We start from the raw sequence: 22699 nt of genomic DNA, 5'->3' as shown, positions 1-22699 counted from the left end.
AAAATCAGTCTTGCCATGTTCCTTTTAGTGCTTGGTTTGCCTGGCTATATAATGGGCACAGCAGTTGCAATGAATCTGAGGAGACAAAATGTATTGATGGTTGGCTTTTTCAGCTCCTATCTCAATGCTGAGACACAGCAGATGGGGAATTCTGGACCTCTGCCCTCAAGGAGCTTAGAATATGGTTGTGGAGAAGAGTGATCCATTCAAAGGAAGCAAAGCGTAAAAGTGTCTGTCGGGCCATTTTAAAGAAAGCACCAGAATGCTCTGGAGGGTTTGTGGAAGCAGACTACTGGGCCCAGGGTTCCTGATGCAGTGGGTCTTGGGAGGGACCTGAGAATGTGTGTTTTTCTAATGCGCTCCCACGTCTTGCTGACTCCGCTGGCGGGTAGACCATACTATGAGAGCCGTTGGGACAACAGGATCTCAGAGAAGGAAGGGCTGGCGTGGGAACCAGCTGGAATGCTGGGGGACTGAATGTCTCACCGCTTCCTAAGTATGAAACCAGGGGTGTGTGGTGGCCGGGAGGTTCCCAGGAGCAGCTCTCTTGCTGTCTGTGCACAGCCCATAGTTCCTAGCGAACTGCTGCTTCTCTGCAATGGTTTTGCTTTATTTCATTTCCAGCCCCATTGTGAACTAATACTTTTGTCAAGTACAAAGTCACAGGCATGGATGCTGCAGCAGTGTTGAAGTGCCATGAAAGTTCTTAAATGCTTATCTTGTCACCCACTGGTACCAAAGAGCTGATGGCCTGGCACCAGCTCATGGGCCACTTTGAGCTGTCCCACTAATAGCCTCTGTGTCCCCAAGAGGTCTTCACATGTCCACCCTGAATACAGCCCGGCATCTGGCACTAGCCGGGCACCAGGGAGGGGCCGGGAGACATTTTCTCCAGGGCTGCCCTCCGTGTCCACTCACATAAAAGCAGGGGGTGGAGGGCAGGGCAGATCCCTAAGCCCAGACCTTGGGGCATTGTTCCTCATGGTGAGGACAGATGCTTCTGGAGGCAGCAGCAGGCACCAGGGTTGAGACAGGAATCCCTGAGAGGAACTAAAGCCCACATCTCTAACGCTGCATCCTCAAGTTATGCCTATGTCCCAGAGCAGGGTCAGGCCTCCTGGCCAGGATCTGCTGCCTGCGCTGCCCTCCCCCTCTCCCCGATCAACCTAGGACCTGAGAATACTCCTCTTCTGGACATCTCCCACCTGTTCCTTCTCAAGGCCACCTTGGGGCACTTCAGGGAGTTCTGAGGCTCCAGTCCTGGCATTGTTGGAAATGACAGGTGAGCCACAGGCCCCCGGAGAAGCACAGAGATGCTGTGGAGAGTCATTGGAAGCCAAGCTGAGCACCTTGCAGGGAGACCCCTGAAGCCATTTACCCCTCACTGATCACTGCTCAGAGTGACAGAGCTGTGTCGGAGGCTGGGACCACGAAGAAAGCACTGAGCAGGGAGAAGCGGAAGGCAGAGTCAGTGGAGGCCAGCAGGAGAATGACTGCTCCTCCAGGGAAGGAGGGAGCCTTGTCTGTTTTGCTTTGATTTTTACTGAATATATGTCCAAACAATAAATCTCCACTTCCTGACTTTAATTGGCCTGGAAAACACTGTGATTTTTCACTTGGGCCTTTCCCTGACATTCAGCATTTCTCCAATATTCTCTGAATCCCAACTTAAATGCTAAGCATGTAGGGGTTATAAACCAACATAGGTCCTACTCTCAAGGCACTTAGGTCCTGTGGGTTGTATCAGTTAGCTACAACTGCATAACAAATCGCTCCAAGCTTACTGGCTTACAAACCGCAACCATTTGGCTTAAAAAAAAAAACACCAAAAACTCATGATGTTGTGGGTAAGGAAATCAGGCAGGGCTCTGTGGGGACAGCTCATCCCTGCTCTGTGTGGTGTTGCTGGAGCAGCTGGCCTGGGGCTGGTCAGGCTCACTCACGTGTCTGAACCCTCAGCTGGAATGGATCATGTTCTCTTCCCTGTGGCCTCTCTTTTGACATTGTTGTCTCATCCTTCTGGGGCCTTTTCTCCAGCCAGATAGTGTGGACTTCTTCCCATGTGGCTGTATTCCAAGTGAGCAGAAGCAGAAATCTTTTTAAATGCTTATTTACCTTTTTTTTTTAATTTAAAAAAAGTTTTATTTATTTTTGAGACAGAGAGAAAGAGTACGAGCAGGGGAGGGGCAGAGAGAAAGGGAGACACAGAATCTGAGGCAAGCTCCAGGTCTGAGCTGTCAACACAGAGCCTGATGGAGGGCTCGAACTTGTGAACCACAAGATTATGACCTGAACTGAAGTTGGGTGCTTAACTGACTAAGCCACCCAGGTGCCCCAAAATGTTTATTTATTTTTGAGAGAGAGAGAGAGAGAGAGAGAGAGAGCACATGTAAGCAGAGGAGGAGCAGAGAGAGGGAGACAGAGGATCCAAAGCAGTCTCTATGCTGACAGCAGAGAGTCTGATGCTGGGCTCAAACACACAAACCATTAGATCATGACCTGAGCTAAAATCAGATGCTTAACTGACTAAGCCACCCAGGTGCCCCAGAAGCAGAAATGTTAAAAAATGACTGAGGCTAGGTCCCATTTCCAGATGTTCTGCTTTAATTAGTGTGGAGTGTAGCCTAGGCATTGGGCATTTCAGTCTCTCCAGCTACTTCTGTGCTGACTGGCCAAGGCTGAGGACCCCAGCTCTGCCCCTCGTGCTTCAAGTGTGGTTCATGCACCAGCAGCAAAGGTTGCTGGAAGTTTGTTGGAAATGTGGAATCTCAAGCCCCTCACAGCAGAGGTAGTGCTTTGATGTGACTGGAACCAGGACTTGTGGCTAAGTGTGACAAATACAGCCAGAAAGAGCAATGCTGGAGCCATGGCTTGTGTGCTTCAATTTACCACAGGTGTTCTGGAAGAGGTGCCTCCAGGTGACCCCACAAAAATGTGTTCCCAGTATAATAGTGGGCCATTGGGAGAAATAAAAATGGGAAGAAACAGGCACATTCACTGGAAGTTGAGGGAGATAAGAGGGCAGAGGAAGGTGAATCATTTGTGCTGGGGGTGGGGGTAGCACAAGTGGCAAGGAGATTCGAGGTACTTCTGGCTGCCTCTTGATGTCAAATCAGCGCCTTTATTTCTGTGAAGTAGACATGATGTCCTCCAAAGTCCTGGCCCTCTACTTCTGTCCCAGGCAACTGGGGATTTCTGCAGAAAAGTCACATAACCTTGCAAATGAGAGCCTCCTGGATTCTTCCTTCACCTTCACTCCAATCCGATCCATCTGAGTTCAGTCTTCGGCTCACTGCTGCACACCCATGCTCCCACCCACCCTGTACCCCAGCCTCACCCCTCAACATTTCTTTCCTGCTCGTGAGGGAGTTCCCTCCCCGCTCTCAGTCTTGGCCCCTCCAACCCAGCTTGCTTGTAGCTGCCTGAGTTGTCCACTGAAAAGTAAGTCCTGGACAATCACAATGAAGCTCGGCCTCCTTGGGGTGGCACGTGAGACCTGCCATAACCTCTCTGCCTCCTCCCCAAACTAACCCCTGCCATCCCCCTCCTCCCCATGGCAGGTGCTTGCAGTTCCCTCAACAGGTGGCCGCGCTGGGGGATCTGTGCCCTTACCTACGATCATTCCCTCTGCAGGCACACCTTTCCCCCCCCTTCTCTGCCTGGCTAACCCCCAGGGTCACTGAGACTCCAGGGAACACTGTGTGGAGAAGGGTACCCCCTGGAGTTTAAACTTGGTGGTGTGGCATTTGTGTTCTTGAAGTCCAGCTCCAGAGGCACTTTGCCCTTGAAGCCGACTGACCAGGGATCTTCTCAGGAGTGCCCCGCCCCACCTCCGCAAAACCCTATGGTGCCTCTAGAACTACACTGTTCAGTATGAATGCCATGGACACAAGTGACTGCTGAGCATCTGCAAGGCAGCAAGTCCCACTTGGGATGCGCTGTTAAGGGTGAAATGCACACCAAATTTCAATGATTTTGTGGAGAAAAAGAAAGAATAATTAGCTCATTAAAAATATATAGATTACAGATTACACGTTGAGATGATAAGATTTTTGACATATTGGGTTAAATAAAAGTGAAATTGATTTCACCTGTTCTCTCTACTGTTTTTTTTTACTTTTTTAAATGTTTTATTATTTTTTGAGAGCAAGAGAGACAGAGCATGAGTGGGGGAGGGGCAAAGAAAGAGAGAGAAAGAGATACAGAATCGGAAGCAGCTACAGGCTGCAAGCTGTCAGCACAGAGCCCGACGCAGGGCTTGAACCCACGAACCATGAGATCATGACCTGAGCCAAAGTCAGACGCTCAACTGACTGAGCCACCCAGCCAACCCATCTCTACTGTTTTTAATGTGACTAGTAGAATGCTTAAAATTGCTTACATAGTTCACTTTATTCCAATGGCCTTCTCCAGTGTCATGGGTAATTCTCCCAGAACCCCTCTTGTACTAGTTGTAAGCTAAGGCAAATTATTCAACTTCTCAGAAACTCAACTTCCTTCTGTAAAAAATGTAGACAGTATGATTCCTCTCTTTAAGGGTGAGAAAAGAAGATCATTCATTCACCCAGCATATTATCTGACCTCTATCAGTATCACGTCAGTTGTATTAAATAGAATTAACAGTTACAGTAACCTTGGTGGTCTCAAGGATCATATTCACTTAGGACACCTAGAGTCTCACACAGTGCTTGACACATGGTAGGTGCTCCATGGAGGACATGAGTCACAGACTAGAGGCTGATTCATTTGCAAGAGCCCCGTTCTGGGAGATGCACTATCAGGGCAGGCTTTCCTCCCTCCCTCCTGCCTAGCAGACTATGTCTGGCACTATGCCACCTCCGGCATCCACTTGTCTGACCAGCACCTGCAACCTTCAGTACCCCCAAAACCTTTTCTCCTAACATCCCTATCTAAATCTCCTTCCATCCAGTCCGCAGCCTGTCACAGATACCCTGGCCCTGGCAAATGCTCCTGGAGAAGTGCTGCCCAGGTGTGGCCCTGCAGGGAGCCGTCTTCCCCAGGAGCCATGAATCATTCTGCCTGCTTCCATCATTGTCCAAAGGTGAGAAACCCAACAGATGATTTTCTCCAGCTATTTCTGGGCCCTTTTCAGAAACATCCTTGTCTCCAAATATGAACTTCTAAACGAGCAACAAATCATTCTGGATAAATGTTAGTTAATTTGATTCTTGGGAAAGAAAAGCCCAGGGTTTTCTGCAGAAAATTAAACATCACTGTTGTGAAACTTGAGTGTGTATAGCAGGGATGGCCACAAGCCCCAAAAGCCAGGGTCCTGGCCTCTGGTATTGCCAAAACCCAGCGCCTCAGGGGGAATCCTGAACTTGCCCTGGAACACGATCGGGATATGACTGAGTTTAACTTGAGTTTGCAACATGGCACTGATGCCCAGCGAGGCCTTCTCCCACCCTGAGGAAGGTCAAAGGGATTCTTGGTCGGGGAGTGCCCGTGCATGGCTTAGTCCACTCTGAGAACTCTACACGCCACACCTTCTGGGAAAAGTAGACCCTGAAACCCTTTTTATGGAAGTCAGCTCCTTGGCAGAGAAAAGAGTCAGAGGCCGGAAAAGTGGGTAGACACAGCAATCAGAAAGCAGAGCCAATTGCTGCCCAACCAGGGACACAGTGAGGATTCAGGACCACAACATCTCAGGCCATCGGGGGCCATAGCAACCATTAGCTTGATTACCCAATCTACCCATGAAGAACTACAGCCCAGAGATGGGGAGAAACTTTTCCAAAGGCAACCTGACAGTGCTCAAGCCCACTCCAGGTGTCCTGACTCCCAGACCAGTGCCCTAACAGGTTCCTTGCAGGAGAAACATCTTTGGCCCCAGCTCCTGTTTATGAACATACAGATGACAATAAACAGAGCCCCCAAATACCGTTCACACTGCCTACATCATTAAACACTCACTGATCTGAGTAAACATAGTCCCGGGTCAGCCTGCAAATATCTCAACGGAAGTACTAATTCTCAGAGATTCATATTTTTAAGGCAGTGCCTTCCAGGAAGCTGAGAGCCTGAACCAAAGGGATGGCAGTGTTCACAGGGAGCATGGTGTGGAGGGAGACAGAGGAAGAGTCATCACGGGCACGGGTCTCCATCTAAGTGTGAGGAGAAGTGTTAGGGGAGCCTCTTGGCAGCCAGAGGCCTGAAAGCCAAGGCACTAAGTTGGAAGAGGGAGAGTGGGTTCCTAAGCCATGGATGAAGCAATTGCCTCCAATTCTGTGTTCCTCTCTGTATCCCTGGCCCTGGCCTTATGACTTGCAGTGCTTCCCACTAAGGCAGAGGGGACTTTCTGCCTCTGATTTGTTCAGTCACAGCCTTGCTTTGGTCAGTGGGATGTGGGCCAAAGTGACAGTGTGTCTGTCCACAGCCTCTTGTACTTCTGGCATCACCGTGAGAACAGCACCCCTCCAACGATGGCTGCTGTCCCCCATCCTGGCATGTAGTACAAAGCCAGAGGGAGCAGCACCTGAGCCACACTGGCAGCCAGGAGCCCGGTGCAGCTGGTCAGGCAATGTGGAGCAGAGCCAGCTGCCAGCTGATGACACACAGGGCTGATGCTGGTCAGAGCCCAGGAGAGCCTCACCTTCCAGAGGGATGGTGACATTCCAGGGAAAGGAAGCAGCCAAATGAAGGAGCAGCCCAGGCAGGAGGAAGGCCATGATCAAAGGCATGGGGGTGGGAAAGGACAGTAAACATTTAACGAATGAATAACTCAGAGTGTTGGGAGCAGTGCTCTCTAAAATTCTTCGATAACAGAAATGCCCAGAGTCCATGCCAAGCAATGTAGGAGTCCCTAGCTATGTGGGGCTCTTGAAAGGAGGCTAGTCTGCAGAGGAATTGAATCTTTTATTTAATTTTAAATAACTGCTTTTTAAAAAGACACAGGTGTCTACTGTGTAGATAGTACAGATCTGGACAGTTGGGTCCAGGGAGGGCTCAAGTAGAGCAAGGCTGAAGATCCGTTTCACTCAGTAGAGCACCTGAGCTCAAGGGGTCTGGTAATTCTATCAGCACTGAAATTTCCTGGCATCCTTGTATGTAGTACATGTTAGATGAGGAGACTGAAGCACAGGGATGGGAAGTGCTGTGCGGAGCCCCTTGAGGAGCAGAGCTGGGCTGGAAGCGAGAAAGACCCTAGTGCCTCTGCATTCACTGCCTCCCCATATCCACATCAGCCGACACAGCTGTGTCCAAAGGCTACAGAGTCCCCTTCTGGGAGTTTTCCTCTTTGGGGCCTGCCTCCCCACCACCCTCAAAAAGTAACACCTGAGTTAAGGGCTCACATGCAAGAAGTTGTTTTTGTTGTTTGGTTTGTTTGTTGTTTGCAGAAGCCGGGCAGTTAGCTCGTGGAACAGGATTGGCAGTGCTGAGGGAAAGAATGTCAACCCAAGGATGTTTTATTGCCTTATTGAGCTGGTCGCTGCTGTGGGCAACCAGGTACCTCTGAATTGTCCACCTGAGACGTGAAGGAGGGGAGCATCCTCCCCCAGGCCCTGTTCCTCAACACCAGGAGAGCTGAGTGGCTCCCAGCATCCCTTGTGGGGACCCTCCTGCAGCTGAGGGAAGATTCCATCAGATCACCCTTGATATGAGCTCACTGTCACCCCAACAGCAGGAACAAGAAAGTGGCTGACACATATTGTATGATCCCGCTTACATGAAATGTCCAGAACTAGCAAAAAAGAAAAAAAGAGTCAGAAAGTAGATTAGTGTTTGACAGGGACTAGGGGAGGGGAGTGAGCGCTAATGGGTACAGGATCATCCATGGGCTGAGGGAAATGTTCTGGAACTAGACAGTGGTGATGGCTGGTGGTGAATTTCATGCTATGTGAATTTTACCTCAATTTTTTAAAGAGTGGGCTGAGAGGAATACAGTGACAGAAAAAAAGTGTGACCCATCCTCCAGGCTCTGCCCTCGACTGAGGGCCCCACCCCGGGGCAGGCCCTAGTTGCTACCCCAGCTACAGCAAAACCCCGCTGGGCCTGCTTTCCATCTTCCACCTGGTATGGAGCAGCTCTGCTCTGCCCCCAGGGGTCCAGCCTCACCAATCAGCAAGGCCACTTTCAGGCTGGCCCCCTACATGGGGCTGCATCTAGCAAAGAGGACAGTGTGTATGTGGCAGGGGTGGCCAGAGCTGAGACGAAGGAGGATCACACGACAAGCCATAGAGAACTTTTCCAACTGCCAGAATCTGGGCCCTCCACCCCAAAAGAAATTGCATGCACCAAAATACTTCTAAGTAGATGGGAAAAGATTTCACAGGATTTGACAAGGTCATATGATGTCATTTCACTGAAGCTGTTCCAGAGATGACAAAACAAAAGTGTCCAGGGAGGCTGGCTTTGCCCTGGAGACCTTGGGGAACTTAACATTTGCAATGGGAGGAGAGGGGGATGGGACAGGAGAGGAGGTGCGACTGCAGACACCAAGCTCTGCCTGCATGGGGTGGCTCCAGCGACACTGTCCCCTAGGTTGTCTCGTCGTCTTAACAAACAGAGACCGTGTGTCATGTCTAAATATAGCCAAGAGGATATTACACAGAATTATTCAACAGGAATGCAAAAAAACTGCTGCTCATCACAGTTGGGCCTAGCTTGATTTCACAATCAAATGAAGAGACTTTTCCACGTCCAAGAGGCCCGGACTATCAGTGCCAGCAGCGCTGAGAGAGGCACCGAGCTCGCCCCACACTCAACTTGGTACAGCAGTCTTCCCCTAGGGCTTCCTGGTAAAAAGAAGGCAAAGCCAGCAAATGAGATAAACCATTTCAAGGGAAAAGCACCAACCCTAAGCCAGTCACTGATTTGGCTTGAGAAGTAAGGAAAGTCCATAATTACAGGTCTTTGCCTGCTCTCTTGTGTGCTGGGTTTCTTTCTTGAATTAGTTCCCCATCTACAAAAGTATATCAGAGAGACCTAGGTTCAAGCCCTGGCTTTGTCACACGATAGCTGTGTGACTTTGAACAAATGACTTCACCTCTATGTGCCTCCATTTCTTATCTGTAAAATAGTGATAAGAACAATAGCTGTCTCAAATGGCAATAAGAAGATTAAATGGGGGGCGCCTGGGTGGCTCAGTCGGTTAAGCTCCGACTTCAGCCAGGTCACGATCTTGTGGTCCGTGAGTTCGAGCCCCGCGTCAGCATCTGGGCTGATGGCTCGGAACCTGGAGCCTGTTTCCGATTCTGTGTCTCCCTCTCTTTCTGCCCCTCCCCCGTTCATGCTCTGTCTCTCTCTGTCCCAAAAATAAATAAAAAACGTTGAAAAAAAATTTTTTTTTAAAAAGAAGATTAAATGAAATCATTCAGCATTCAACAACTACTATGTTTCAGACACTATTTTAGGTGCTTAGGATGCATCAGTGGGGAGTTGGTCTTCGTGGAGCTCATATTCAAGTGTGGATAGATTAACAACACGCAGAGAATCTAAAGAAGGTGAGGTAAAGGAAAAATGGCCACATACCCTTTGCTAGTCTTCCCAGTGAGCAGAGCAATCTAATTCTCACCTCCTGTATCAGAGCTTCCCTTAGTTCTCTTAGTCTCTTAGTCTCTTAGTCTCTAACGTCTTAGAATGACGTTCTGGGATTCCACGGAAAGGCAGGATCAGAAGACGCATTGCAGCTTCCTTCTGGATCTTTCAGAACATTCTCTCCGGGAGACCTGATCTACACACTGGTGGTGTGTACATGCTCTGGCCAACGATCCAACTTTCCAGCCATCCCACCAAGCCCCTAGATAAGGGATGAAACGATCTGGACCACCCAGACCAGCCCATCCACCCCCTGACAACAACCAAATGACCCGAATTGATGGGTGTGGTGCAGAATTGGTCAGCTGAGACTGGCCTGAGTTTCTGACCCACAAAATCATGAGATATAATAAAACTTACCTTTAAACTTTATAAAACTTATTTTAGTGGTTTTAAGCCACTAAGTTTTGGGATGCTCTGTTACATAACAAGAGAACAGGATGGTAAGTGGGGTTGGGGTTCATGCATATAAAACCCGTAGGCAGCTGCCACAAAAGGGCATCGGATATTAGTATCCCCACTCGTATTTTTCTCTAGTCTTCTCTCCTTTCAACAGGAACTATTTCAAAGCTGGAGGTTTCTGTTAGGCACCATTCAGATGATGTTTGTGTTTTCATGCATGGGAAACTGATTCTGTTTCTCCTCTTGGAGATGATGTCCCAAGGAATAAATGGGCAGTTAGAGGCTCAGGCTTGAGAGCTCAAGCGTGGTAGGATAAGGAAGGAGCTCCATAAAGCATAAAGGCATTTATGGGCAGACACTAATTTCTGTACTTGAACTTCATCCCCCTCCCATACACACTTTCTCACACTGAAAATTTTTCAGACTGAATTTTGATGGGCAGGGAGGTTTTCCTGGTAATAACATTATTATACAACGCTTAGGAAAACCATTACAACTGTGTGTCTCATTAATCCACACAAGTTCTCGTGAGACCACTATGAAAAAACCCTTGGTTACACATATCTAAAGCTCTCTCTTTCTCTCTTTCCCCACCCCTCCACCCCTGCTTTCTCTGTATGCTCTGTTTTTCTCAGTTCCAAATATTAAAGAAGGAAAATAGCTTTCCAGTACAGAATGCCTATAGCTTTTCCATCTATATAAAGTCTGGAATTTTCTTGGAGAGAAACGAAAGGATATTACTGGATTGATTAAACATTTATTCCAAAGGAAGCAGAATCTTAGTAAGTAATTCGTGCAGTTAAAAAAAAAAAGAGAGAGGAAAGGGGAAAGGTAAATAAAAGGTAAATAAACTCAGATACGCATTCTAATAAAAATAAATAAATAAAGGACCATAGGATGACAAGAATTATTTAGAGGTGTGGATGGACTATAAATGAAGAAAAGTGTGAAAAGATGTAATTTAAAATACCAAATGCTACTGGGTGTTATATGTAAGTGATGAATTGTGGGAATTACCCCCGAAACTAAGAGCACATTGTATACACTGTATGTTAGCTAACTTGACAATAAATTATATTTAAAAAATAAAAATAGAGGTGCCTGGGTGGCTCAGTTGGTTAAGTGTCTGACTTTGGCTGGCAGTCTGTGAGTTCAAGCCCTGCATCAGGCTCTGTGCTGACAGTTCAGAGTCTGGAGCCTGATTCAGATTCCATCTATCTCTCTCTCTCTCTCTCTCTCTCTCTCTCTCTCTCTGCCTTTCCCCTGCTTGCACTGTCTCTCTCTCTCAAAAATAAATAAAACATTAAAAATTTAAAAATAAATAAATAAAATAAAATAATAAAATACCAAGTGCTAGGCAGGGGGAAAAAAGTAAACAGAAATCACAGGATATGCAGCTGATGATTAGCTAAATGTTTTACAATGTTTTGATAAAGGTTTTTTTCCCCCCTATACCAGATCAAGTGCACAGCCATAATCAGTGCCTCCTGAGAGGCTGAATAACATCAATGGCATCCCACAGCACTATACTGCCACCTAATGGCAGCTATTCCAATTGCAGGCATAGTACTTGAGAGAATTTATTCCACTTATGGGAGTACACATCTTGCAAATTAAACCCTATATGCTACTTTACATGGAAAACCCGACAGACTCCACCAAAAGTCTGATAGAACTGTTACATGAATTCAGCAAAGTCGCAGGGTACAAAATTAATGTACAGAAATAGGTTGTATTTTTATACACCAATAATGAAGCAACAAAAAGAGAAATAAAGAAACTGATCCCATTCACAATTGCACCAAGAACCATAAAATAGCTAAGAATAAACCTAACCAAATATGTAAAAGATCCGTATGCTGAAAACTATAGAAATCTTATGAAGGAAATTGAAGAAGACACAAAGAAATGGAGAAACATTCCATGTTCATGGATTGGAAGAATAAACATTGTTAAAATGCCAATACTACACAAAACAGTCAACACATGCAATGCAATCCCAATAAAAATTGCACCAGAATTCTTCTCAAAGCTAGAACAAACAATCCTAAAATTTGTATGGAACCACAAAAGGCCCTGAATAGCCAAAGTAATTTTGAAGAACAAAACGAAAACCAGAGGCATCACAATCCCAGACTTTATCCTCTACAAAGCTGTAATCATCAAAATACTATGGTATTAGCACAAAAACAGACACATAGACAAATGGATTAGAATAGAGACCCCAGAATTGGACCCACAAATGTATGGCCAACTAATCTTTGACGAAGCAGGAAAGAGTATCCAATGGAATAAAGACAGTCTCTTTAACGAATGGTGCTGGGAGAACTGGACAGCAATGTGCAGAAGAATGAAACTAGACCACTTTCTACACCACCAATGAAACTAGACCACCACTACACCATACACAAAAATAAACTCAAAATGGATGACGGACCTGAATGTGAGACAGGAAACCATCAAAACCCCAGAGGAGAAAGCAGAAAAAAACTCCCTGACCTCAGCTCCAGCAATTTCTTACTCGACACATCTCCAAAGGCAAGGGAATTAAAAGCAAAAATGAACTATTGGGACCTCATCAAGATAAAGAGCTTCTGCACTGTAAAGGAAACAATCAACAAAACTAAAAGTCAACTGATGGAATGGGGAAAGATATTTGCAAATAACATATCAGATAAAGGGCTAGTATCTAAAAATCAATAAAGAACTCACCAAACTCCACACCTGAAAAACAAATAATCCAGTGAGGGAGTGGGCAGAAGACATAAATAGGCGCTTTTCCAAAGAAGACATCCAGATGGCCAGCAGACATGAAAAGATGCTCAATGTCACTCATCATCAGGGAAATACAAATCAAAACCACACTGAGATGCCACCTCACGCCAGCCAGAGTGGCTAAAATGAACAAATCAGGAGACTATAGATGCTGGCGAGGATGTGGAGAAATGGGAACCCTCTTGCACTGTTGGTGGGAATGCAAACTGGTGCAGCCATTCTGGAAAACAGTGTGAAGGTTCCTCAAAAAATTAAAAATAGGACTACCCTATGATCCAGGAATAACACTTCTAGGAATTTACCCAAGGGATACAGGAGTGCTGATGCATAGGGGCACTTGTACCCCAATGTTTATAGCAGCACTTTCAACAACAGCCAAATTATGGAAAGAGCCTAAATGTCCATCAACTGACGAATGGATAAAGAAGATGTGGTTTATATATACAATGGAATACTATTTGGCAATGAGAAAGAATGAAATTTGGCCATTTGCAGCAACGTGGATGGAACTGGAGGGTATTATGCTAAGTGAAATAAGTCAGGCAGAGAAAGACAGATACGATATGTTTTCACTCATATGTGGATCTTGAGAAATGTAACAGAAGACCATGGGGGAGGGGAAGGGGGAAAAAAGTTACAGAGAGGGAGGGAGGCAAACCATAAAAGACTCTTAAATACTGAGGACAAACTGAGGGTTGATGGGGGTTTGGGGAGAGGGGAAAGTGGGTGATGGGCATGGAGGAGGGCATTTGTTGGGATGAGCACTGGGTGTTGTATGGAAACCAATTTGACAATAAATTTTATTTAAAAAAACAAAGATAACAACAAATTATATATATATATATATATATATATATATATATATATATATATATATATATGAGAGGGTTCTGTATTTATCAAATATATACGATGTTCCCAGCAAGATACTTTTAAACAATGGGGGAGTGAGGTTCGTATCTCAAAGAAACTTAGAAGCAATAAATACCTAGTAAACAATAATTACAAATATTATGTGTCATTGTCATTTACAGGAAGGAAAATCATCCATAGCACACAACAGAATTCCCAGTTTACCATGACGAGAAAGAGAAGTAGGAATGAGTAAGCCAAATAGAAGCCCAAGTAGTTCTTGATCCCAGTTTCTTCTGCTGGACTTTTACATCAAGTTGGGGGAGGAAGGGACAGGCGGGGAAAGGAACCTATTGGTGTTGATGCCCAGTATGTGCTGGGAATTTGACAGCTATTATTTCATTTACTCTTCACAGTTACCCTACAAGGAAAGGTTACTGTCAAATATTGGAGATCATTAGAGGGTAAATATGCAGCCAAGATTCCTGACCATGGATTGTGGTGTAGATCTGAAAGAGTTGAAGTTTCCATGCCCTTTGCTCTCTGAAAAGTCACACTACTTCCATACACTGAACCTCTCCTCCAGTTCCAAAAACATTGTGATTTAAAAAAAATTTTTTAAATTTATTTTTGAGAGAGTGCAAGAAGGGGAGAGGCAGAGAGAGTAGGACAGAGGATCTGAAGCATGCTCTTTGCTGACAGCAGTGAGCCCAATGTGGGGCTTGAACTCATGAACCATGAGATCATGACCTGAGCCAAAGTCAGACGCTCAACTGACTGAGCCATGCCGGTGCCCCCAGAACACTGTGATTTTTGAGAGAGATGCATGTGAGCTGGTGCTATGTCAAGACAGGTCAGTTGTTACTCATGGAGCTATCCCATATGGTAAGAAGACATTCTCCTGCTCAAAGAGCTAATGAGTTAGAGGTGGAACTGAAGTTGACCCTGAGGAAGTACAGATGGTTCTCTGAGAGGGTCAGATCATTAGCAGCTTTCTATTGCAGCATGGCTAAATGTATCAGGATACATCTCAACCTCTGGAGGAACCCCCTTAAGTTGACAAATTCTGAACCCAGCCAGATAATTTGATCCAGCAGTTGGAAGTGGCAGCCAGGAAGCACTTGAGGGTTTGCATGCAAGTAGGCCATGGACCACCTGTTAGAAGTTCTGTTGTGGATGCTTCAGATACAGTATGTGAACATCTTCTTCTCAACAACGTTGGTCTGAACATCCTTTTCTCAACAAACTTGGTCTCTGCTTCCTTTCACACCATATGCACCACTCACAAGGGATGAGGGAATCTGCCACTTTATAGATGCTTGCCATTACATTTTACTTTGTATAGGTCAGGGTCCCTTCAGGAAACAGAAACCAACCCAGACACTCCAAAAAGAGGGAATTTATTACAGGGAATTGGTTACATGGGTGATGGAACAGCTGAGAAGCCACATAAAGATTAATGACAGGTAGAGGCCACTCCACCCTCAGGGCTAGGATGACAAATACAGGAAATGGTGTTATGGAAGCTGCAGAAGTTCGACCCATGGCTGGCCTTAGCACTGAGTCCAGGTCAGTGGAAGGAGGAGGCATCCAGCAACCATAACAGCCATGTATGCAATGTTACTCAGAGAAGAGATGGGAAATCAGATGCTTTTCGTGTCCCCACTGAGGAACCAAGGTGGGATTCTAGGACCCAATTAATATTAATATTTAGAAAGCATCCTTTCCCAGGGGGTGTCAAAGCTGGGTGAGCCTCAGAATTAGTTGGATCCCCACTGGAGATTCTGATGCAATGAATCAGAGATAGGGCCTGCACAGGGGTAATTTGAGGTGACTGTAATGTGCATACAGGGTTGAGAACTGATGTTCTAGACCATAAGTTCCAAAATAGCAAGGATGTGTTTACCATTATATAGTTAGTAACACCACAGTATCTGCCCCAACAGAGATGCTTACAACGTATGTGTTGAATGAACAGCAATAACCCAGAGCCCTTGGTGAACCAGATAGACCAGATGGATACCATCTCAGAGCAGAGGAACATGTAGAGAGCCAGTAGTCAGGAATAAGTCATTGCTAAAGAGATTAACATGGCTACCAAGGCTAATCACAAGTAAACTATCTTTTAGCCTAAAATGAATCAAATGCCAAGAAAGAAGCAGATTCCCAAAAGGAAATAGCTGACAGAGGTGAGCTATCCAACCACAGTCCATGTAGAACTGCCCTCCTCTGGGTTCATAATGGCACCAGCAATGACTGAATGACCATACTCTGGTTCTATTTCAGCCCTTTCCCTAAAAAGAAGAGTACCCACATCTCTCCTTCTATTTTGCATCCCAGAATCTAGGTATTGTATGCAGCATGCAAGAATCAAAGTACTTTCCACTGTGGTCAAGCTAATCAGTGGCACTGTAGGAGCTCTGCCAACCCCATGAGTTGGAGGAAATGGCAGATACCCATATCCTACCTGGATGCAGAAGAACAGCACCTGCCCTGCTAGTCACTGCCTGTGGAATCTGGAATAAGCTACCAGTGCCATTTGCCTCTCATTTTTCCATTCCTCATGCTCCCTTTCCTTCATGTCTTTTTCCATCTCTCTCTCCATTTCATTCTTTCCACACCTCTCTTTCCTCTCATTACAGTCCTTCCTCTTCCCCCCTTCCTGGTTCTTCGTGCCCTGGGACCTCACCTCCACTTTGAGCAAAGCCTTCCTCAGTCCACACTTCTATTTTCTCCGGGATGAAATGGGACTAAATGCAGACATGTCCTTGAACATCTCATCAGGGAGGAGGGACACAGTTTTATAGAAGAAAGGAAAGCAGATTGCCTTGATTACTCCTCTGAGAAACTTTAGAACTTGGGACATTTCAAACGGCATTAAAGAACTGCAAGCAGGGTCACTTGCAGGCATTTAAGTCCAATAACCAGCCCTTTAACCAGCTCTTCTGTCCCCATCGCAGGAAGCTCCCATCAGAGAACTCTGCCCTCTTCCCTGAATTGCAAACATGAGGGCTGCTGTATCTCCCAGGTGCCAGCTGATTGCCCCACAGCCTTCAAGATGCCAGAATTGGCCATAGTGTCTCCTGATGTGCCTGACCTACAAATGAGACCAATATGCCCTAATGTGGCACAAATTCCCAAACCTGATTACATCTCAAAAAAACTAGGAAGCATGTAAAAAACATTCAGATGCCAGGAACCACCCCAGGCATTCTGAATTAGACTATCCAGGAGTGGAGTCCAGGCAGCCAGGCCAATACCCTCCCACTAATCTCTGAGAACCACCGCCATGAAGGAATTTTGCATCTAGAAATGGCAGGGTGTTGATACCTAACTCCCAGAGAGGTCTCTGACCAATGCTTTCCAACTCCATTCACAGCCTCTACATAACAGGTGAGATATATATTTTTTAGCTCAGTGTGCCCATTTTAAGTAAGCAAAGCAAACCTACCATGATAAAGTACCATTCCTTCTATGCCTTATGAACCTGGACTTTTCGCTAAGCCCAATTCAAGCAGTGTGGTATATTTTTGTGACTTGTCTCCCCCTTCCTTGCTGTCCCTGATGATTGCTCTGACCTGGTTTTAGGTGAACAAGCATGCTGTGGAGACAGCATCATGAAGTTTTTCCCCCGGCTTCACCCAACAGGGGTAACTGGCTTGGTGTACGGCCATCATCAGGACCTGAGCCTTCTCGCCTGCTCCCTCAGAAAGAATGGTAGGATGTCCTGAAGCTAAGGGCTCAACTTCCCAACTGCTCCCCCAAAGACATGCAATCCATCTCCTATGGCCGAAGGCAAACAAATACAGATCAGATACGTGAAGAGGAGAGTGCTGTTCACGCTTGCTTTGGGGAAAAGGTTTCACCCTCATTAAGGAGGGCTAGACTATAACCCACTGGCTTTGGAGCATTTTTAAGCAACAGAATCATGACTTTAAGTTTCTTATTTGGGATCCCACATCCTAAACAGGTAATGAAGAACTTTTCTGGTTGATGCCAGAGGCCTTCCTGTGGCCTCTACACCTTCCATGCTCACAGCAGTCCCTGTGCTTTGCATGGAGCTCTCGGCTTCCATGACACCAAATTCAAGCCACCATCCTGAATTTTGCTGCCCTCCTCTCTCATTCAGTGGCTTTTGTGGGTTTCGGGGATATGTTGGAGGCAGCAGAATGGAGGATCACTCCAGCAGTAAGGACTTTTGAGACAAGGACTTAGGTGCAGATCACTTCTTCAGGACAGTAAAGCTAGGAGTAAGACAGGAGAAGATGAAAGGTCAATGAGAGGGCATATACTGAAGTTGCTGCTGGGTATCAAGGGTTTGATCCCACTGGTAATCATGCACAGTGCGCCCCAAGAATCATCTGCCTGAAAGAAGGCAACTGGGCACTATCCACTGGCTTTAGACCTTCCACCAGAACGGAGGATCACAGCCATTTGCCAGAAAAGATTAAACAAACAAACAAAACCCATGTCCCCTAAGTTTGGGATTCTCTAGCCCTAAGGATATTTGAGACAAGGACTTAAGTATATATTACTTCTTTAGGACAGTAAAGCTAGGAGTAAGACAGGAGAAGATGAAAGGTCAATGAGAGGGCATATACTGAGGTTGCTGCTGGGCAATGGGGGTTCGATTCCATTGGGAATCATGCAGTGTCCCCCAGAATCATCTGCCTCAAAGAAAGCAGCTGGGTGTTATCCACTTGCTTTAGACTCTCTGGAGTGAGAGTTGTCCTAGGGGCATTAACTACTCCCACACAAATGTGTGCACACTATACTCACACATGTTCATACGCACACACATGCATCTGGGATGCACCCATACCCCTGAAGCTTGGAAGGGCTGTCCTCCACAGCAGCAGCTGAAATCAGACATGAGCCTTTATGAACTCCTTCATGTTCTTAGGGATGCCATGGGCTCTCTTTCGAGGTAAGATGTCCCTCTTAAAATCACATATTTGGTTATTGAAAACTCCGTGGGAAGTGGAGATGTGACTCTTCCAGCACTTTCTTCATGCAAAAACACTCATCCCGTGGATGCACTTTTAAAATCAGAGAAGGTAGTCCCCATACTCACACCAGCCTGTCTAAGCCCTGAGTCACACATCGGCACCGATAACTTCCCTCTTCCAGCTCCTCCAGGCTCCAAGATCGAGGGCTGAACTGTCCAGGCTGACCGTTGATGGGCTGTCAGCAAGATGAATCACAGGCCCTCGCTGTCCTCTGGGATGTAGCACCACTCATTGGCAGTGAGATTTCCAGCTTGAGCACTCCCAGCCAGCAGAGACAATGCTGTGCCTCATCTTGAAGATTTCTGAGCTCAGGTAAGCGTAACCAGACTAAGGCAAGCGTGGCTTTTCCAGAAGGAACTCTCAGACTCACTTCCCATCAATTCTCCTATTGGTTTAGAGAAAGCAAAACCTTTTTTCCCTACTACCACTGCCCCCATGTGAGATTTAACTTTTCAAAACTGGTCTGAACAAGGGTTTGGGAACACCACCATAGGATAATGGTAGGGTAAGCCAACAGAATACAAAACTCTGTGTGTGCAGCACTATACCAACTCTTCTTTAAAAAGGAGACAGAGAAAAAGAATCACAAGATGTCATTTGATCAAGAGTCTATGCTTGACTCAGACCAACAGGTCTCCAAATGTGTTCCCTGGAACAGCAGCAGCAGCATCACCTAGAGACTTGTTAGACGTGCAAATTCTCATCCCACCCTGGACTTACTGAATCAGAAGTTATGGCACGGGAGCCCAGCAATTTAGGAGACTCTTATACTTGCTAAAATTTGAGGACCACTCTTAGGCTAAAGAATGAGGCAGCCATCACTCACCAAACTGGGAGGAGGCAGAGCTGCTGTCCTCCAGAAGCCATAGTGTGGCAAGGAGGGGGAGGCAAGTGCTTGCGGCAGCAAAATACTAGGAAGAACCCCACACAAAAGTAAGCGGTCACAGAAAGGTATATTATAGAAGCATTCATAGAAAAGAAAAATCAAAGGAAAGTAGAAATTAAAGAGAAAAAGGCAGGCTGGCAGAGAGGAAAATCAAAACAGTACAGAAAAAAAGAAGGAAAAGGAAGAAAAGAGGTCCTGGTGGGGCTGGCCAGGAGGCCAGCTCCTTAAAGTTCGTGGTGGTTCACCAGCTCATTCCTTGAGTCTGGCCTGCTCTCCAACAAGGCCTAAGATCGTGGGCAGGTGGTAATTTGCAAGGCTGAGTTAGCAGGCAAGCGCCTGCTTGGGGTGGGAAGTTGGAACCCCTTTGCATTCTTGGAAGTTTCCAGACAAATGGAAAGTTTAAAATCCAAACATTTCAGTGCAAGTCCTCTGCCAGTACCAGGTAGCAAACAGCTTCTCTGTTCTCCTGCACCATTAGTAGAAAGGGTTTGATGACCTGGATGCTACAGAGGTTTTAATTGCTATGAATGGCAAAGCTGTGAGTCAGATACAGGGGTTTTCCTAAGAAGACATTAATTAAAAACATTATGGACCTCTCCTGCTCCCTGTCCAATAGCACATTTTATCTGTGTTCATATATGGTGTTGTTTTTTAATCCTTTACACCAAGTTCCTCTCTGTGTTCCCACTTTAGTTGCATTAGTTGCCATGCATTAGTTGCCATGGAAATGGTGAGGCCCCAGTGCAAGGGGTGTAGCTTAACTGGCACAGAAAGTCATTGTGTGCAATGGTTGGATATTTTGTACATATATTTTTAGTAATATTTATATAATAATAATTATATACACATCCATATATTATATTACAATAATTATAAAGATATAAATATATATTATTATGAAATCCAGGTCTTTAGGGAAACTCTGACAACTTAAGGAACTTTACAAAGGAAACAGCACACATCCTGAAGTTAAAAATGCAAGGGGGGAGGTGCCTGGGTGGCTCAGTCAGTTAAGCATCCGACTCTTGGTTTTGGCTCAGGTCATGATCTCACCGGTTCATGAGGTCCAGCCCCAAGTTGGGCTCTGTGCTAACAGGGTGGAGCCTGCTTGCAATTATCTCTCCCCCTCTCTCTCTGCCCCTCCTCCACTCATTCTCTCTCTTTCAAAATAAATAAATAAAACTTTTTAAAAAATCTAGCAGGGGTGCCTGGGTAGCTCAGTCAGTTAAGTGGCCAATTCTTGGTTTTGACTTAGGTCATGATCTCACAGTTCATGAGATCAAGCCCTTCATGGGGCTCTGTGATGACAGCACAGAGCCTGCTTGGGGTTCTCTCTCTCTCTCTCTCTCTCTCTCTCTGCCCCCCCCTTACAATAAATAAATAAACTTTAAAAAATGCTAAGAATGTGATCACCAGCCCACACACTTACCTAGGCCACACATTATAACTTAGATATATAAAAAGGGAATATTGGAGGAGGGACCAGCAGGCCAGAGAGGCAAGAGCACTGGACTCCCTTCCCAGGGTATTATCCCAAAGTCTGAACATATCTGTCTGGTTACCCAGAGCAAGTGATGTCAACTCTCCATGACCATGTCCTCATCACTTGAGAGAACTGAGCAAAGTCGTTGCTAGAGCTCCTTCCTGTGTGCATATCCTAAGATTCTAACTGTGCTAATCAATGGTCTCACCTATTCCTATGGAAGAGTATACCATCTTGTAGCAAGGAAGAATTCATTCATTCATTGATCCATTATTTATCCATCCAACAGTCATTTAATTGAAGCAGAGTCAGCCAGGCTCTAATGCTGGGTGAATTCTGCAGAAAGTGGAGGAGTGGAGACTTCTCTTGAACAGTAGTTATGGAAAAAAGAGGTCTCACAGCATGGAAACATTACAGGACATAGGGGAAACATGGCCTTATTTCTCACTGGTCAGCTGTCTTATCTCTTAGCCAGAAACACAAACTAGAATGGGTCCAAAGGAAAGCTCCACAACTCCATCAACCAGGAATTGAGCCCCAAATACTCCATTCTTGTGTCCCCTTCAACAAATCCATTGAGGTGGTGGAAGTTATCTCCCAAAACTATGTAAGTTGCCTCTGCAACTCAATTATCCTTGCTTAAGAGACAGTCAGCAGCTCCTGCATGGTCATTCATGGTTTCTTTGGCCCTTACCCTATCCTCTCTCAGAGTTAAAAATGAAGTCAAAATGATACTCCAGATTCAAAGGCTATTTCCTGGCTGAAAATTTCCTTTTGTTTTCAAGTCAGGATTTCCCAGGACTTTCTCTCTGAATGGGTTTATCCCAAGGATTTAAAAAGAGTCTCTGCAAAAAACTTAACACTGGCCCAACCAGACATTAACTGCCTTGCTCACTCCTTTTGCTCTTGATAAAGATAAAGGCAAAGCAAAAGTAGTTGCCATTTATTAAGGGGACTATTTATTAATTGTTCAGTAATAGTTCATAGCAACCAGATCAACCATCTAGCAAGACAGGAATTATTTTCTCCATATTTCAGATGAAGAAAATAATGCTCGTAGAGATGAAGTACCGTGTGTCTTGTCACACAGCTAGTCCAAAGCAGGTCCATTTGTTTTCAGGGCACAGGGCTGTGTGTATAGCAATATATGAGTTTTCAATTGCCATGATAATGCTCTGTAACAAAACACCCCAAAATTCAGTAGCTTAAAATAATATTAAATATTAAATTTATTTTAATATTTATGTATATCATGATTCTTACTCCTGATTCTGTGGGTCATCTGGGTCTTTCTGATAATCTTGACCTGCTCATGCATCTGGTCAGCTCTGGCTATGCTCAGCTGGGCTCCCATATGTGTCATGATGGCATTAGCTGGGATGAGGGAAGATGCAACTATATTTCATGTGTAGTACTCCAGTAAGCTAGCTCAGGTGTGTGTTCATGGTTAATTGCAAGAGAGCAAGCCCCCATGTATAAGCATTTTTCAAGCTTCTGCTATGTCATACATCACACATGCTAACATCCCACTGGCCAAATCAGGTCACATGGCTGAGCCAGGGGTTAAGGAGTGGGGTAAATGTCCTGTCCACAATGACAGGAGTGAAAAATTGAGAACATCAATGCAAGCAACCTACCACAGGTAAATCTCTCAATTCTTAGCACCCTTTCCAGTCCATGGATGAAGGCAACATTGATGGCGGGACTTTCATTCTGTTTTTTTCAGAGAAATAT

The sequence above is a fragment of the Acinonyx jubatus genome, chromosome A3 (genome assembly GCF_027475565.1).
Source record: "Acinonyx jubatus isolate Ajub_Pintada_27869175 chromosome A3, VMU_Ajub_asm_v1.0, whole genome shotgun sequence".
Classification (NCBI taxonomy): Eukaryota; Metazoa; Chordata; class Mammalia; order Carnivora; family Felidae; genus Acinonyx; species Acinonyx jubatus.
This window is presented reverse-complemented; position numbering follows the sequence as displayed.